This window comes from Cyrtonyx montezumae, unplaced genomic scaffold (assembly GCF_038088225.1).
Source record: "Cyrtonyx montezumae isolate F1298 unplaced genomic scaffold, pur_monq_1.0 scaffold_15, whole genome shotgun sequence".
NCBI classification, from domain to species: Eukaryota; Metazoa; Chordata; class Aves; order Galliformes; family Odontophoridae; genus Cyrtonyx; species Cyrtonyx montezumae.
Window position 1 is genome coordinate 215715 of NW_027071881.1, and position 13746 is coordinate 229460.

The window sequence follows — 13746 nt, forward strand, 5'->3', positions numbered from 1 at the left end:
CATCGGGGTCCTCCCCATCTCTATCGATAACGCCGGGAACGGATTCTGTCAGAAGGGTAATCACTGTTGTGTTGGAGTCAGACCGCAGCAGGCTGCGGCTTAAAGCCGCTTTTCAGTGCACGGCAGCAGGCTGAGTCGCATCATTCTTCAGCGGCTCAAGCAGCAGAAAAGGCGGTTGAAGCGTTTCAAGCAGAATCCGAGGTTGAGAGAGTTTCGAGTGTGACGTTCGTTGCCGATTCGGAAAAGTTTCGTACGGGCTCATCTGAGACTCTCCGGTGATGAAGTTTGCTGGAAAATATTCGTTCCGGTGGGAGAGAATCCAGAATCTGCGAGAGGAGCCAGCTTCACTCAAATTTCACATCTACATTGCTAAGATCAGAAGAGCATACAATTTTGGGGAAGGAATCAGTAACGTCCTTGTGTGCGGAAAGGAAACGGGATTGACGAAGTTTCACGAAGAAAAAGACATCAAAAAGCTTCTGAAATAAAGTATGAAAACGTGGAAGGAAAGGATCGTCTGATGCAGACATACATTGAACACGGTAGCAGAGAAGAATGGGAACAGAATCTTTCCCCCACACTAACATCGGGGTCCTCCCCATCGCTATCGACAACGCCAGGAACGGATTCTGTCATCAGGGTAATCGCTGTAATGTTGGAGTCAGAACGCAGCAGGTTGCTGCTTAAACCCGCTCTTCAGTGCACGGCAGCAGGCTGAGTCGCATCTTACTTCTGCGGCTCAAGCAGCAGAAACCGCGATTGATGCGTTTCAAGCGGAATCCGCGGTTAAGAGAGATTCGAGTGTGACGTTCGTTGCCGATACGGCTCAGTTTCGTACGGGCTCATCTGAGACTCTCCGGTGAATAAGTTTGTTGGAAAAGATTCGATCCGGTTCAGTCACAAGAATCTGCGAGAGGAGGAAGTTTCACTCAAATTTCGCATCTACATTGCTAAGATCAGAAGAGCATACAATTTTGGGAAAGGAATCAGTAATGTTCGAGTGACTGAAAAATATACGGGGAGACACGATGATTCAGTGTTGAAAGAAAAAGACATCAAGAAACTTCAGAAAAAAATGTATAAATACGTGGACGGAAAGGATCGTCTGATGCAGACATATATTGCCGACGGTAGCAGAGCAGAAAGGGAACAGAATCTTTCCCCCACATTAATATCGGGGTCTTCCCCATCTCTATCGACAACGCCAGGAACGGATTCTGTCATAAGGGTAATCGCTGTAATGTTGGAGTCAGACTGCAGCAGGTTGCTGCTTAAAGCCGCTTTTCAGTGCACGGCAGCAGGCTGAGTCGCGTCTTACTTCTGCGGCTCAAGCAGCAGAAACCGCGATTGATGTGTTTCAAGCGGAATCCGCGGTTAAGAGAGATTCGAGTGTGACGTTCATTGTCGATTCGGAAAAGTTTCGTACCGGCTCATCTGAGACTCTCCGTTAATGAAGTTTGTTGGAAAATGTTAGATCCGGTTTGACAGACACCAGAATCTGCCATAGGGGCCAGTTTCACTCAAATTTCGCATCTACATTGCTAAGATCAGAAGAGCATACAATTTTGGGAAAGGAATCAGTAATGTTCTAGTGATTGAAAAATACACGGGGCGACACGATGATTCAGTGTTGAAAGAAAAAGACATCAAGAAACTTCAGAAAAAAATGTATAAATACGTGGACGGAAAGGATCTTCTGATGCAGACATGCATAGCCGACGGTAGCAGAGCAGAAAGGGAACAGAATCTTTCCCCCACACTAACATCACGGTCCTCCCCATCTCTATCGACAACGCCAGGAACGGATTCTGTCATAACGGTAATCGCTGTAATGTTGGAGTCAGAACGCAGCAGGTTGCTGCTTAAACCCGCTCTTCAGTGCACGGCAGCAGGCTGAGTCGCATCTTACTTCTGCGGCTCAAGCAGCAGAAACCGCGATTGATGCGTTTCAAGCGGAATCCGCGGTTAAGAGAGATTCGAGTGTGACGTTCGTTGCCGATACGGCTCAGTTTCGTACGGGCTCATCTGAGACTCTCCGGTGAATAAGTTTGTTGGAAAAGATTCGATCCGGTTCAGTCACAAGAATCTGCGAGAGGAGGAAGTTTCACTCAAATTTCGCATCTACATTGCTAAGATCAGAAGAGCATACAATTTTGGGAAAGGAATCAGTAATGTTCGAGTGACTGAAAAATATACGGGGAGACACGATGATTCAGTGTTGAAAGAAAAAGACATCAAGAAACTTCAGAAAAAAATGTATAAATACGTGGAAGGAAAGGATCGTCTGATGCAGACATATATTGCCGACGGTAGCAGAGCAGAAAGGGAACAGAATCTTTCCCCCACATTAATATCGGGGTCTTCCCCATCTCTATCGACAACGCCAGGAACGGATTCTGTCATAAGGGTAATCGCTGTAATGTTGGAGTCAGACTGCAGCAGGATGTTGCTTAAAGCCGCTTTTCAGTGCACGGCAGCAGGCTGAGTCGCGTCTTACTTCTGCGGCTCAAGCAGCAGAAACCGCGATTGATGTGTTTCAAGCGGAATCCCCACGCGGTTAAGAGAGATTCGAGTGTGACGTTCATTGTCGATTCGGAAAAGTTTCGTACCGGCTCATCTGAGACTCTCCGTTAATGAAGTTTGTTGGAAAATGTTAGATCCGGTTTGACAGACACCAGAATCTGCCATAGGGGCCAGTTTCACTCAAATTTCGCATCTACATTGCTAAGATCAGAAGAGCATACAATTTTGGGAAAGGAATCAGTATTGTTCTAGTGATTGAAAAATACACATGGCGACATGATGATTCAGTGTTGAAAGAAAAAGACATCAAGAAACTTCAGAAAAAAATGTATAAATACGCGGACGGAAAGGATCTTCCGATGCAGACATGCATAGCCGACGGTAGCAGAGCAGAAAGGGAACAGAATCTTTCCCCCACACTAACATCACGGTCCTCCCCATCTCTATCGACAACGCCAGGAACGGATTCTGTCATAACGGTAATCGCTGTAATGTTGGAGTCAGAACGCAGCAGGTTGCTGCTTAAACCCGCTCTTCAGTGCACGGCAGCAGGCTGAGTCGCATCTTACTTCTGCGGCTCAAGCAGCAGAAACCGCGATTGATGCGTTTTCAAGCGGAATCCGCGGTTAAGAGAGATTTGAGTGTGACGTTCGTTGCCGATACGGCTCAGTTTCGTACTGGCTCATCTGAGACTCTCCGGTGAATAAGTTTGTTGGAAAAGATTCGATCCGGTTCAGTCACAAGAATCTGCGAGAGGAGGAAGTTTCCCTCAAATTTCGCATCTACATTGCTAAGATCAGAAGAGCATACAATTTTGGGAAAGGAGTCAGTAATGTTCGAGTGACTGAAAAATATACGGGGAGACACGATGATTCAGTGTTGAAAGAAAAAGACATCAAGAAACTTCAGAAAAAAATGTATAAATACGTGGACGGAAAGGATCGTCTGATGCAGACATATATTGCCGACGGTAGCAGAGCAGAAAGGGAACAGAATCTTTCCCCCACATTAATATCGGGGTCTTCCCCATCTCTATCGACAACGCCAGGAACGGATTCTGTCATAAGGGTAATCGCTGTAATGTTGGAGTCAGACTGCAGCAGGTTGCTGCTTAAAGCCGCTTTTCAGTGCACGGCAGCAGGCTGAGTCGCGTCTTACTTCTGCGGCTCAAGCAGCAGAAACCGCGATTGATGTGTTTCAAGCGGAATCCGCGGTTAAGAGAGATTCGAGTGTGACGTTCATTGTCGATTCGGAAAAGTTTCGTACCGGCTCATCTGAGACTCTCCGTTAATGAAGTTTGTTGGAAAATGTTAGATCCGGTTTGACAGACACCAGAATCTGCCATAGGGGCCAGTTTCACTCAAATTTCGCATCTACATTGCTAAGATCAGAAGAGCATACAATTTTGGGAAAGGAATCAGTAATGTTCTAGTGATTGAAAAATACACGGGGCGACACGATGATTCAGTGTTGAAAGAAAAAGACATCAAGAAACTTCAGAAAAAAATGTATAAATACGTGGACGGAAAGGATCTTCTGATGCAGACATGCATAGCCGACGGTAGCAGAGCAGAAAGGGAACAGAATCTTTCCCCCACACTAACATCACGGTCCTCCCCATCTCTATCGACAACGCCAGGAACGGATTCTGTCATAACGGTAATCGCTGTAATGTTGGAGTCAGAACGCAGCAGGTTGCTGCTTAAAGCCGCTCTTCAGTGCACGGCAGCAGGCTGAGTCGCATCTTACTTCTGCGGCTCAAGCAGCAGAAACCGCGATTGATGCGTTTCAAGCGGAATCCGCGGTTAAGAGAGATTCGAGTGTGACGTTCGTTGCCGATACGGCTCAGTTTCGTACTGGCTCATCTGAGACTCTCCGGTGAATAAGTTTGTTGGAAAAGATTCGATCCGGTTCAGTCACAAGAATCTGCGAGAGGAGGAAGTTTCACTCAAATTTCGCATCTACATTGCTAAGATCAGAAGAGCATACAATTTTGGGAAAGGAATCAGTAATGTTCGAGTGACTGAAAAATATACGGGGAGACACGATGATTCAGTGTTGAAAGAAAAAGACATCAAGAAACTTCAGAAAAAAATGTATAAATACGTGGACGGAAAGGATCGTCTGATGCAGACATATATTGCCGACGGTAGCAGAGCAGAAAGGGAACAGAATCTTTCCCCCACATTAATATCGGGGTCTTCCCCATCTCTATCGACAACGCCAGGAACGGATTCTGTCATAAGGGTAATCGCTGTAATGTTGGAGTCAGACTGCAGCAGGTTGCTGCTTAAAGCCGCTTTTCAGTGCACAGCAGCAGGCTGAGTCGCGTCTTACTTCTGCGGCTCAAGCAGCAGAAACCGCGATTGATGTGTTTCAAGCGGAATCCGCGGTTAAGAGAGATTCGAGTGTGACGTTCATTGTCGATTCGGAAAAGTTTCGTACCGGCTCATCTGAGACTCTCCGTTAATGAAGTTTGTTGGAAAATGTTAGATCCGGTTTGACAGACACCAGAATCTGCCATAGGGGCCAGTTTCACTCAAATTTCGCATCTACATTGCTAAGATCAGAAGAGCATACAATTTTGGGAAAGGAATCAGTAATGTTCTAGTGATTGAAAAATACACGGGGCGACACGATGATTCAGTGTTGAAAGAAAAAGACATCAAGAAACTTCAGAAAAAAATGTATAAATACGTGGAAGGAAAGGATCGTCTGATGCAGACATACATTGCCGACGGTAGCAGAGCAGAATGGGAACAGAATCTTTCCCCCACACTAATATCGGGGTCCTCCCCATCTCTATCGACCACGCTAGTAACGGATTCTGTCATAAGGGTAATCGCTGTTATGTCAGACCTAATGCCAGAATCTGACCTGGAGTCAGACCGTAGCAGGCTGCTGCTTAAAGCTGATTTTCAGTGCACGGCAGCAGGCTGATGCGCGTCTTTCTTCAGTTTGAGGTTCGTTGCCGACTCGGCTTAGTGCTCATCTTCTATGCTCCTGTATCCTGAAAGTTCGATGCTCCTGTATCCTGTAAGTTTGTTGGGGAAATTTTCGAACCGCTGTCGCAGACTGCAGAATCTGCGAGAGGGGCCAGCTTCACTCACAATTCGCCTTTACTAACCTCAGAGCAGCATACAATTTTGGGGAAGGAATCAGTAATGTCCGTGTGTATGAAAAGGAAAAATTGAGAGAAACTGTGTTTCTGAAGGATCTAGAAGGTCATCATGAAATGTTAAAGAAAAACTGTGAGAATGTGTACTGAAATAAAGTTCTGATGCTATCATTCTTTTCAAATGCTTGCTAAGCCGGCTGAGAACAGAAAATTCCCCCTCACTAACAAAGGGGGGCAGCCCATCTTTTCTAAAAACACCATGAACGGAGTCTGTAAACTGCGTAATGTTGGAATCAGACCTCATTTGGCAGTGGAGATAAGCCACATTACAGCGCAAGGCAGTCGGCTGATTAGCATCCTGCCTTCGGAACTGTAGAAGACGCAAATATTTTCAAGCTTAATCCACGGTTATGAGTGATTACAGGCCTCCGTTCAGACCTGATTATTTGAAAAGATTTGAAAGGTTTTATAACCAGTATAAAAATTTCTAGAAATTTCTAGGTCATGGTTAGGGTTATAGTTCAGGGTAATAGTTTAGGGTTAGGGTGAAGGTTAGTGTTAGGGTTAGTATTAAGTTTAGGGTTAGGGTTCGGTTTAGGCTTACCTTGAGGGTTTAGGGTTAGGGTAGGGTTTAGGGGTATGGTTAGGGTTCGGTTTAGTGTTAGGATTAGGGTTAGGGTTAGGGTTAGGGTTAGTGCTTGTGGTTGCTTTTAGGGTAGGGTTAGGGGTAGGTTAAAATTTAGGGATAGGATTAGTGTTAGTGCTTGTGGCTGGTTTTGGGGTAGGGGTAGGGTTAGCTTTCGGGTTAGGGGTTACATGTATGGGTTTGGGTTGGGGTTTGGGTTGGGATTGGTGTTAGTGTTAACGATAGGGTTAGGTTTAGTGTTAGGGTTAGGATTTGGGTTAGAGTTTGGTTTTGGGTCAGGACTAGGTTTTGGGATAGGATTAGGGTTAACGTAAGGATTAGAAGGATTAGAAGGATTGAGTTAGGGTTAGGATTAGGGTTCATTTAGGGTTAAATTAACATTTTAGGGTTAGATTTAGGGTTAGGGTTAGGCTTAGTTGTAGGGGTTAGGAGATAGGTTTGGGGTTAGGTTTGGGGTTGGGATTAGGTTTGGGTTTGGTGTTGGGGTTAGTTTTAGGGTTACGGTAAGGTTTAGGGTAAGAATGTATGGTTATTGTTAGGTTTATGGTTAGGGCTTTTGGTTAGTGTTGAGGTTGGGGTTAGGGTTAGGATTAGTTTTTGTTTTATGGTTATGGTTATGGTTATGGTTAGGGTTAGGGTTGTGGTTAGGGTTTGTATTAGGATTAGTGTTAGGTTTAAAGATTTAGTTTTACAGTAAGATTTAGTGTAAGTTTTGGTTATTGGAAAGGGTTAGGTGTAAGTTTGGATTTAGGGTAAGGGTTAGGGTATGTGTTAGTGTTACGGTAAGGGCAAGGGTTAGGGAAAGGGATAGGGTTAAAGATTTAGTCTTACAGTAAGTGTCAAAGAAGGATTTAGGTAGCTTCAGAGGGTTAGGTGAAGATTGGCTTTAGTAATAGGGTTATGTTTAGATTTTTGATTAGTGTTAGGGTAAAGTTTTGGCTTAGGATTTGGGTAAGGATTAGGGTTGGGGTTAGCTTTAGGGTTAGTGTTAAGGTATAGTTTTAGGGTTAGAGTAAGATTTAGGGTTAGGTTTAATGTTAAGTTTAAATAATTAGTTTTACAGTGTTAGGGTATGTTTTAGGTTATTGGATAGGGTTAGGTGTATGATTGGATTTAGGTTAAGGGTTAGGGTTTGTGTTAGCTTTAGAATTAGTGTTAGGTTAGAGTAAGGGTTCAGGTTAAAGATTTAGTCTTACAGTAAGTGTTAGGGAAGGATTTAGGTTATTTCATAGGGTTAGGTGAAGATTGGCTTTAGTAATAACATTATGATTAGATTTTGAAATAGTCTTAAGGTAAGGTTTTGGCTAAGGTTTAAGGTTAGGGTTAGTCTTACAGTCAGTTTTAAGGTTTAGTTTACGGTTATGATTAGGTTTAGGTTTAGGGTTACGGAGAGGGTTAGGGTTTAGGTGAGGGGGAGGGCTAATTTTGAGTTCGGTTTGGGTTTGGGATAGGGTTAGGGTTAGGGATTGGGTCACTGTTAGGTTTAGGGTAGGGATAGGGTTGGGGTATGGGTTAGATTTAGGGTTAAATATAGGGTTTGGTTTTGTGTTAGAGTTAAAAAAAGGTTTGTTATGTTTAGGTTTAGGTTTGGTAAAAATGTTTAGGTTTGTTAAGTTAAGACTCTTTGAAAGGTTAAGACTCTCAGGTTTAAGGTTTGGTTTAGGGGTCCAGTTAGGGTAAGGGTTACGGATAGTGTTAAGGTTTATTTTAGGGTTAGTGTAGGGTTAGGATTAGGTACAGGTTTAGGGTCACGGTTAGGGTAAGTGTTAGGCTTAGGCTTAGGTTTAGGTTTAGGTTTAGGTTATGGGTTGGGGTTGGGGTTTAGGTTGGGTTTGGGTTGGGTCTGGGGTTGGGTTTAGGTTTAGGGCTAGGGTTATGGCCTGGGTTAGGGTTAGGCTTTAGGTTTACGGTTCGGGTTAGGATTAGGTTTAGGGTTAGGGTTGGGATTAGGGTTGGGGGTGGGATTTGGGTTGGGGGTGGGGTTAGGGTTAGTATTAGGGTTAGCGTTAGGTTTTAGATGTTACTGTTTGGGTTCGGGTTGTTGGTGGTGTTAGGGATAGGGTTGGGGCTGGTGTTCGGGGTTGGGGTTGGAGTTGGGATAGTTGTTGGGATTAGGTTAGGGTTAGGGCTTAGGGTCAGGGTTAGGGTTTGGGTTAGTGTTAGGTTTAGGGTTAGTGTTAGGTTCAGGGTTAATGTTAGGGTTAGGTTTAGGGTTAGGTGTAGGCTTAGATTTAGGTTTAGGTTTAGGGTTAGTGTTCGTGTTAGGGTAAGGTTAGTTTTAGGGTTAGAGTTAATGTTAGGGTTAGGGTAAAGTTATGGTTAGGGTTCAGGTTAGGATTAGAGTTAAGTTTGGAGTTAGGGTTGGGGTTGGGATTGGGATTAGGGTTGTTCGGATTAGGGTTAGGGTTAGAGTTAGGGTTAGTATAAGGTTAGGGTTATGGCTTGGGTTAGGGTTAGGCTTAGGCTTAGGCTTAGGGTTAGGTTTAGGTTTACGGTTAGGGTTAGGATAAGGGTTGGGGTTGGGTTTGGGTTGGGTCTGGGGTTGGAGTTAGGTTTAGGGCTAGGGTTATGGATTGGGTTAGGGTTAGGCTTTAGGTTTAGGATTCCATTTAGTATTAGGTTTAGGGTTATGTTTAGGATTAGGTTTGGGGTTGGGATTTGGGTTGGGGTTAGGCTTAGTATTAGGGATAGCGTTAGGTTTTAGATGTTATTGTTTGGGTTGGGGTTGTTGTTGGTATTAGAGATAGGGTTGGGGCTGGTGTTGGGGGTTGGGGTTGGAGTTGGGATAGTTGTTGGGATTGGGTTAGGGTTAGGGTTTAGGGTTAGGATTAGGGTTATGGCTAGAGTAGGTTAGGGTTAGAGTAGATTAGGGTTGGGGTTAGCCTTAGGGTTAGGGTTTGATTTTGGGTTAGGGTTAGTGTTTGGATTAGGGTTTTATTTAGGTTGAGCATTAGTGTTTGGGTCTGGGTAAGGATCACGGTTAGGGTTAGGGTTAGTGTTTGTGTTAGGTTCAGGGTTAAAGTTAGTGTTAGGTGTATGGTTAGGGTGTTGGGTTTATGGTTGGTTTTATGTTTAAGGTTAGGTGTAGGGTTAGGGTTTGGTATAGGGTTAGGGTAGGAATAGGGGTAGGTTTAGGGTTAGGGGTTAGGTGTGGTTGGTGTTGGGTTTGGGGATGGGGTTGCAGTTGGAGTTGGGTTAGCTTTAGGGTAGTGTTTGGGTTTGGGTTACTTTTTGAATTAGGGTCAGGGTATGGGTTTAGTTAAGGGTTAGGTTTAGGGCTATGGGTTAGCTTTAGGGTTAGGGTTAGGGTTAGGGTAAGGCTTAGGGTTTAGGGTTAGGGTGCAGACTACTGTTGGGGTTAGCGTTAGTGTTAAGGTTAAGGTATAGGGTTAGGGTTAGGCTAAGATTTAGGATTAGAGTAAGGGTGAGGATTAGGTTTTGGTTTAAGTTTATGTTTAAATATTTAGTTTTACAGTAAGTGTTAGGGTATGTTTTAGGTTATTGGATAGATTTAGGTGTATGATTGGATTTAGGGTTTGGTTTAGGGTTTGTGTTAGCTTTAGAATTAGTGTTAGGCTAGAGTAAGGGTTCAGGTTAAAGATTTAGTCTTGCAGTAAGTGTTAGGGAAGGATTTAGTTAATTTCAGTGGGTTTTGTGAAGACTGGATTTGAGTAAGTATTGTAAGTGTTAATGAATGTAATGTAATGTAATGAATGTAATGTAATGTAAGTATTAATGAATGTTTTAGGTTATTGGATAGGGTTAGTTGTATGATTGGATTTATGGTTTGGTTTAGGGTTTGTGTTAGATTTAGGATTAGTGTTAGGGTTCGAGTAAGTGTTAGGTTAAAGTTTTAGTCTTACAGTAAGTGTTAGGGAAGGATTTAGATTACTTCATAGGGTTAGGTGAAGATCGGCTATAGTAATAAGGTTATGTTTAGATTTTGGAATAGTCTTAGGTGAAGGTTTTGGCTTAGGTTTAAGGTTTGGATTAGCGTTACAGTTAGTGTTAAGGTTTATTTTAGGGTTAGGGTAGTGTTAGTTTAGGTTTAGTGTAAGTTTAGGTTTAGAATCACGGTTAGGGTTGGGTTTTATATTTGGTTTAGTGCTTGAGTTAGGCTTAGTGCTTGAGTTATGGTTAGAATTAGGGTGAAGATTAAGTTTTGGGCTCGGTTTGGTTTTGGGATAGGGTTAGGTTTAGGGTTTTGGTTTACTGTTAGGGTTAGGGTAGTGTTAAGGTTAGGGTTACGTTTAGGGTTAAGGTTAGCGTTAGTGTTATTTTTAGCGTTAAGGTTAGTTTAGGGTTAGGGTTAAGGTTAGGTTTAGAGTTAGGGTAAGGTTTAGTGTTAGGTTTCTAGATTAAGATTTATAGCAATAGTTAGGTTTAGGTTAGGGATTGAGTTATGGTTAGGGTTAGTGTGGGGTAAATAACTCCCAAGGATGGTACTTCACAAAGAAATAGTATAGATGATGGTATATTTTGAGTTGTTCTATATAGATAGCATACAAATAATACGAAAAAGAAGATGGCTCACCATCAGGATGATAAGGCTCGCAGGGGACTCCACGTGGGAGGGATCTCTGAGAAGAGATATTTTGGGTTAGGATAGGGATAGGGTAGGGCTAGGGTTAGGTTAGGGGTTAGGATTAGTGTTAGGATTCTGTTAGGGTTAGTGTTAGTTTTACAGATTTAGTTTTAAAGTAAGTTTTATGTTATTGTATAGGGTTGGGTGTACAATTGGATTTAGTGTTAAGATAGGGTAAGTGTTAGCGTTAGGGTTAGGGTAAGTGTTAGGGTTAAAGAATTAGTCTTAGAGTAAGTGTTAGGGAAGGATTTAGGTAATTTTAGCAGCTTCGGTGAAGATTGGCTTTAGTAATATTTTTATGTTCAGAATTTGGATTTGTGTTGGGGTAACATTTTGGCTTAGGGTTAGGGTTAGGGTAAGGATTAGGGTTGGGGTTAGCGTTAGGGTTAGGGTTAAAGTATAGGGTTAGGGTTAGTGTTGGCTTAGGATTGGGGTTTGGTTTTGGGTTAGGGTTAGTGTTTGGATTATGGTTTGGTTTAGGTTTAGCGTTAGTCTTTGGGTCAGGGTTAGGGTTTGGGTTAGTGTTAGATTTAGGGTTAGTGTTAGGTTCAGGGTTAATGTTAGGCTTAGGTTTAGGGTTCAATGTAGGGGTTAGGGTTAGGGTTAGCATTAGGTTTGCGCTTAGGGTTAGGTTAAGTTATAGATAGGTAAAGAGTTAGTGCTAGGTTTCAAGAATAGAGGTAGTGTTAAATTTCTTTTTTTAAATTTCTTTCTTTAAATTTCTTTTTGCCGAGCCACTTTCTGCCATCTATCAGCATTCCTGGTTATCTGGAGAGGTCCCACAAGATTGGAGGCTTGCCGATGTGACTCCCATCTACAAGAAAGGCCGTAAGGAAGACCCGGGGAACTACAGGCCTGTCAGCCTGACCTCGGTATCAGGGAAAGTTATGGAACAGATGATCTTGAGGGAGATCACACGACACGTGCGTGGCAATAAAGGGATCAGACCCAGCCAGCACGGGTTCACCAGGGGCAGGTCGTGCTTGTCCAAACTCATCTCCTTCTATGACTGGGTGACCAGACAGGTAGATGAGGGAAAGGCTGTTGATGTAGTCTACCTGGACTTCAGCAAGGCCTTTGACACGGTCTCCCACAGTATTCTCCTAAGGTAGTGTTAAATTTCTTGTGTAGTGTAGGGTAATTTTGAGCGTTATTGTGAAAGAAGTGTTAAGCCCTGGATTTGTTTTGTGATTGGTTATGGTTCAAAAATAGGAATAGGAATAGTGTTCTGTACAAGTTTATTGCTTCTATTTGGCATAGGGAGAGACTTTGAGTTCAGTTGGTTTATAGTCCTAGAGTAAGGGATAGGGGTATGATCTGCTATCCATCTCGGTTTAGAGTTTTGGTTTGTTGTAGTGTTTGGGTTAGGGTGTTAGTTTTGTGGTTAAAGCTAAGGTTACGTTTACGGTAAGGGTTAGTGTTTGGGATGGATTTTATATTAGGGTTAAGATTTGATTTTATATTTGCGTAAGGGACAGGGTTTCTTTGCATTTTATGAATAGATTTTGGATTGGGATTAGTTGGAATGTTATTGTTATTGTTAAAAAAAAAATTGGGTGTGGGCAAATACTGAGCTTCAAATCGGCATATTATAGAACATGACATTTTCTTCCACTTGAAATAAAGCTCTGCATAAGTGTTCATTACACACACAAGAAATCTGTGGCTGTACTCATTTCTCTTGTTTTAAAAATCGCACACGATCAGTCAAAAAATGCAGCTATTATGGGATGTAAAAGATCCTGACAATTAATTTTAAACATATTTCAACTTTAGACTACATTACAAAGAAGTATTGAAAAACTTTAAAACGTTCAAAATTAAATAAAAATGCTATTCCAAAAAGTTTATAAATGTTTTTTGAATGGTATAAAAACTTATCTAATTTCTTCAGCTAAGCATGTCAGAATCGGCTACAGAGCACGGCATCCGGCTGAGTCGCGTCTTACTTCTGCGGCTCTAGAAGCAAAAAACGCAATTGATGCGTTTCAAGCGGAATCTGCTGTTACGAGCGATTCGAGTGTGACGTTCGTTGCCCATTCGGCAGAGTTTTGAACGAGCTCCGGGGATGAAGTTTGTTGGAAAATATTCGTTCCGGTGGGAGAGAAACCAGAATCTGCGAGAGGAGCCAGCTTCACTCAAATTTCGCATCTACATTGCTAAGATCAGAAGAGCATACAATTTTGGGGAAGGAATCAGTAACGTCCTTGTGTGCGGAAAGGAAACGGGACTGACGAAGTTTCACTAAGAAAAAGACATCAAAAAGTTTCTGAAATAAAGTATGAATACGTGGACGGAAAGGATCGTCTGATGCAGACATACATTGAACACGGTAGCAGAGCAGAATGGGAACAGAATAATTCCCCAACACTAACATCGGGGTCCTCCCCATCTCTATCGATAACGCCGGGAACGGATTCTGTCAGAAGGGTAATCACTGTTGTGTTGGAGTCAGACCGCAGCAGGCTGCGGCTTAAAGCCGCTTTTCAGTGCACGGCAGCAGGCTGAGTCGCGTCATTCTTCAGCGGCTCAAGCAGCAGAAAAGGCGGTTGAAGCGTTTCAAGCAGAATCCGAGGTTGAGAGAGTTTCGAGTGTGACGTTCGTTGCCGATTCGGAAAAGTTTCGTACGGGCTCATCTGAGACTCTCCGGTGATGAAGTTTGCTGGAAAATATTCGTTCCGGTGGGAGAGAATCCAGAATCTGCGAGAGGAGCCAGCTTCACTCAAATTTCACATCTACATTGCTAAGATCAGAAGAGCATACAATTTTGGGACAGGAATCAGTAACGTCCTTGTGTGCGGAAAGGAAACGGGATTGACGAAGTTTCACGAAGAAAAAGACATCAAAAAGCTTCTGAAATAAAGTATGAAAACG